The sequence below is a fragment of the Gavialis gangeticus genome, unplaced genomic scaffold (assembly GCF_001723915.1).
Source record: "Gavialis gangeticus isolate Ggan-Ray unplaced genomic scaffold, GavGan_comp1, whole genome shotgun sequence".
In the NCBI taxonomy this organism is placed as follows: Eukaryota; Metazoa; Chordata; order Crocodylia; family Gavialidae; genus Gavialis; species Gavialis gangeticus.
The window spans coordinates 93073685-93079056 of record NW_017729031.1 but is presented as its reverse complement, the minus strand read 5'-3'; positions in this window follow the sequence as shown (position 1 = coordinate 93079056).

The following is a 5372-nucleotide window of genomic DNA, read 5'->3' as shown; positions in this document are numbered from 1 at the left end:
TCTGGGAACCCAAACCCATCCCCAGCTCAGAACCCTTTGCAACCCATTGCAAAAGCTTAGCTTTGAATGCCCTCAAACCCTAACCTAAATCATGACCAGGAGGTCCCTGGCTGCCACAACCCTCACTAAGGCTAGGAGATTGTGACTAGCCCAATCCTAGCCTTACTACTGGGGGCCCTACCACCTCCAACCCTAACTCTAGGTAGGGTCCCCATGGTCCATTCTGCTTGACACTATCCCAAAGACCCCAGAAAAACCAGAGCACTAACATGGGCTTGGGGAACCATACCAACACCAAACACCACAAATGTACATCTAACCTAGCCCACTGCAGTCCTCAGAAGATAATAAGACAACACAAGTATGAGCTTCCCAAGTACTCTTGGGTGCATCTACATGAGACAGTAACTGCACAGTAGCCTAACAACTGTGCACACTAGCATGCTGGGCAAAACCCGTGATAATATTTCACTGCACAGTTAGCATCTACAAAAACCCATGCGCTAGCACTACTGTGCATCAGTGCTAGTTACTGCACGCTGATTTAGTACTTAGATAACCAAGTACTAAACTTAATGTACCGTAACTATGGCGCATTAATGAATGTATAGACACACCCCTTCAGTAGTTAAATTGTAACCTCCTTTCCTGCACCAGATACATTATCTTCCATAATCAGAGGCCTTATTATAGCTTAGACTACAACAGTCTAAAGCTCCCAGTTGAGATTCTGGTCTTACTGGGCTAAGCACTGTACACTTAAATCACTGAAATCATTTCTCCAAACAGCGTTTAGTAGACCAGAAAGGAATATTTTCACTTCACTGACAGGAAGTGGATGGGTCAGAGGGGTGGAATGACTCAGCCAAGGTCACATAGCCAGGAATTGACACTAAATCTTATGAATCCCTGTCCAGCTGCTAACCTGCAAAGCCAATCTTCTTCTGTGTGGGCCTGGCTTTTTTGGAATGGAATAACCTCTTCATCTATTTCTCCTTATAAAAGGCCATTCTTGCTAGTAATATGCAGTTATCAGAATAACGTGTCAATAGTAAAAGAGAAAATGAGGATAGATGAGATTCCAGCTATGATGACAAAGAATGGGTAGTTACAAAATTCACTGACCGTCTCAAAGTTATTTTAATCTCCAAGCAAGAACCAGCTCCGATTCCTGTTTTTGTGGTTTCCTGCCAAGCTTGGACTCCAAATGTACTCACACATGGTGTGTGCAAGAGGCCACTTGGTGAGGAGCTGCCAGAATCAATTGTGCAAAAAGCATGGTGTGGCTGCATGTCATTTTGTGCATGTTCATGCCTAGTGACACAGATCCCATAGTGCCTCTTAAAAGGCTGAATAAATGGTACCCACAGGCACAGCACAGGTGTCTACCAGCCAGAGATTTTTCCCTTGCCGTAGAAATATTGATCATCTTCAAGGTATTATTTCAGCTCCCTTTTGGTTCTCATCTCATCCACTCATCCTGAAGGCTTGGTCCAGAGTCCTGTAGAGCTCCCCCCGCCAGTTATACAACTACAACACATACTACAATAGAAGCTCTCTGTCTCCTTCCTGTGGGTGGACCACATAGTGATTTAAACCCCATTTTTAGATTTGTAATCATAAAATGAGAAATAGAAGGCATGCATTTAGACTGAGAGGTCAACCTCTGCAGATGGAGACTTTTTATAAAATGGTAGGCAACACAGGGATTTGAAATGTAATGGGTTACTGAATCCTAGGTAAGCTTCCACAACCGTAGGTAACCTGGAACTGCACCAAATCTGTTTGCTTGGACAGGCAGCTGTTAAAGCCAGAGGTTTTGGTCTCAAACTTTGCTACTAACTACTTGAATAGGTGAACTGTATTGTAGCAGATAGTGTATTGTGTTGTATTAGAGTTGGAAAGAGTCATCTTAAGTGTAGGTACATGTAGGACTTTCTTGGGTAGATGTGGCATTTTGCCTAACTAATATTTTGGCAGCAAAATAATATGTCTATGGTCAGAGTTAGAGTTGCAATGCTTTTGCTACACTTATATGGCCACAGAAAAATACACAAGTTGCATTTTAATGGTTTTTATGAGCTTTGTATGGATGTTCCACTGCCTAACCACTGGCATGTTCTGGAGTGACTTAGAAAATTGATTGGGTTGTGAAGGATCATTTAAGCTAGGACTGGGGGGCAAAGCTTACATATTCTGAGGACTTCTTTGCTTAGGCAAAAGACAGGTGGTAAAAGTGATAGTAACAACAGGAATCCACAGTGTCAAAACCATTGTGACCTGCTGTGGGCTTTCCAAGTTCCTTGCAACAGAATAATTGCTCTGCTGTATTTCTGTAGTCAAGAAATGAGGGAAAGCTAAAAGCTGGCATTTTTCAAGCAGTGGCTTCAGTCTGCTCAGGTTGAGAATCACCACTCTATAACTTGAAGCAGTACGATAGCATGACTTAGCAATAATTTATTTTCACTTTAACAATGTTCAGACCCATCATGACAGGATGGTCCTGCAAAAGTCCTACCTGATATGCCCTCATGATCCATATGCTACATGCACACCAATAAAGACAAGAAAGTCTGTTGCCTCAAAAGAGTCAAAGACACATGACGGGTCTTGCCTACACGCACACACAGAGCTGATATTAGGTATTTGTATTCAGCAAGACCAGTTAATGAAGAACAAGCATAGTTAATAGGCCCTATCTTGTTTGGTTACAGCCATCTTGAAACCCTGTTAATCGGTCAGATTCCTGCTTACATCCACTCAATTGCTTAAAGCTGCACAAATGATGTACTTGTTAGTTTGCTTGGAGGTCAGACAAATAATTATATAGGGCAGTATTCCCAAAGAGGTTTGCAAAGGAGGACCAGTGCCCAGCTCCCAGTAGCTGGGGAAGTCCCAGGCATAAGGAATATTTATACACAGTTTTAAATGGCTGTCACTATTTTGTCCCTATGGCCTGTATTATCAAAACTTTTCAGAGAATAATGTTAGAAATCTAAAGCACACCAATTGTCAGCAGTAAAAAAGACACCTGAATGTCTTCTATGGTGATTTACGTGTATGTGGGTATGTGACATGTTACTGAACATGCCCCAAGATAAAGCTAACACTCTGAATGCCTTAGCACTGAATGAGCACCTGGATCATTAGACTGGCAGAGCCCATCTTTTTTGTGAAGAGTGGGAATTCAAATGGCATGTGGTGATCCACGGACAGCATGAGCAAACCTAGGGTTTCAAAAGAGTGGGATGCAAGAGATAGGACCAGCGTAGCAGGAGTGAACACAGCACCCTGCCCCACCTCTGGCAGACTGCACCATGGTTGCAGCTGCCCATGCTTTGAGTCCTTGAAGGAGGTAAGATTTTCCCCTCCACTCTTCTGGGCACTCCCTTACTTACCCTCCCCCTCTCCAGCAGGTGTTGCCTCTGGACACAGGATTGGGGGTGGGGGGGCATCCACCACCACCCTGGGATCAGGGGAAAACCCAAAGGTCACTTCCTGCTTTCCTTCAGCCAGAGGCTTCACTGAGTGGCTGCACAGGGAGCTAAGCCTGGTTGGGGATAGTGGTAACAATAGATGGGTCCCTACTTACAGCATTTTCACCCTACCCGCCAGATGCCCCCAGCTGGAAGGGGGGCAGATTACTATCAGCAACGCCAGATAAGCCCAGCACCCTGTGTAGCTGCTCACCACAGCTGGTGTCCATGGGGCAATGGAGAAAACCCAGGGGAGGAGAGCTAGGGAGCAGGGACCCACCTGCTGCCACACAGCCCAGCACCTTGTGCAGCCACTCCTGGCAGCCCCCCGATGGAGCCAGGCAGGAGTGGCCCTGGGGCTTCCCCTGCCCCCAGTCAGCTGGGGACAGCAGCAAGAGTAGGCAAGTCACCCCCCGCCTTCCTCACCTGCTCCCTGCTTGGTTCCCCCAGGTGTTACCTGCCAGCCTTGGACTCCAGCTGCACCTCCGACTCCGCAGAGGACCCGGGCATCTGCATCTGTAGGAACCTGAAGCCACCAGCCAGTGAGCTACGCTGTGGAATGGGGGTGCAGCTATGCCATGGCACCTCCCTGGATCTGCTCTGATGGACTCCATAAAACCTACGACTACTAAACTGACATCCCATGTTTGGAAAACCTGGGATCGCACTACTTTGCTTCTGACTCTGAAATGTTTCCAAGTCCTGGTACAGACCAATAACTTTCTGTTGCCCGTGATTTCAGCTGCTGCTCCTAAGGCATGGCACAAAATAAAAACAGCCAGTATTTTGTGCCACAAAATGAAGAGAAGTGTTAATCTACAACTCCTGCTGCCCATCATGGGGAGCTTCTGGGGCATGCAAGTGGGCGCTAAGGGCTGCTCCAACTGTACTCAGAAACGACTGGGAAGGGTGTGGAATCACGAGCGAAGAAGGCTTGTGAATGAGTGCCACATTTCTAGCCCTTTGTTCATTTCTATTTAATGTATGAACAATAAAGATCTCTTCTGCTCTATTGCCTGGGATTCAAAAACTCTATGTATAATGGATGAGGCGCTTCAATGTTGTAGGCAAACATCAGGCTGAGTTTTTACAAAAATATTTACCCTGACCTTTACCGCTTAGCTTAGTGCCATCAGAGACATCTGCTTTCTGTCTCCGCAGCTGCTATCTGGGGACTGGTGTTCTCTGCCACTTCACTGCACACTGAAGCACTAGCCTCAGCTTACAACAGGTTTTATCACTTCTAGTGGAGGCGAGAAGCCTCTCCTCACTACAGGAAGAGTAGATTGTGATCAGCATTTCCCTTTCCTTTCTGCCTGCTTCTGCCCAGGACTGGGGAGTATGGTCTAAATGGGGAGAATTGAGCAGAGACAATCATGTCATCCCCCCCATCGCCACCAGAAAAAGCCCACAGATGCACCATACTAAAGCTATATAGAAAGGAGATGTGTGCTAACTCCATTAATTAACTCAAAATGCAGGAATTGAGAGTTGAGGTTACCGGTTTTGGAGTTATAATAGCTGTTAAAGTCAAGCCCTGGCTAACAACATGGGGCAGAAGTCCGCTGACAACGCTCTTTGGCATCAGTTGTGCTCACTGTGACGTGTGCATGGCAGGCTGTGTGATCACCCATTGTCTGAAGGGTCTCCCACAGAGCGCTCTGCTGTGCTGCAATACTGCAAGCACAGCGGGGTGACTTAAGGACATGTCCTCAGTTCCAGATCACTGCCATTGGCCTGCAGACACTAGCTGACTTCAACAGCTAAAAAAAAAAAACCTGCTTAGGATACTGGTGCTCTTTGTGGCTCTCCATGTGAAATGTGCTTTTCTCTCTCTCTCTCTATTAAATGTAGATGAGAGAGGAGGGGGAACAGCCTTCTACATCCATGCCAAAC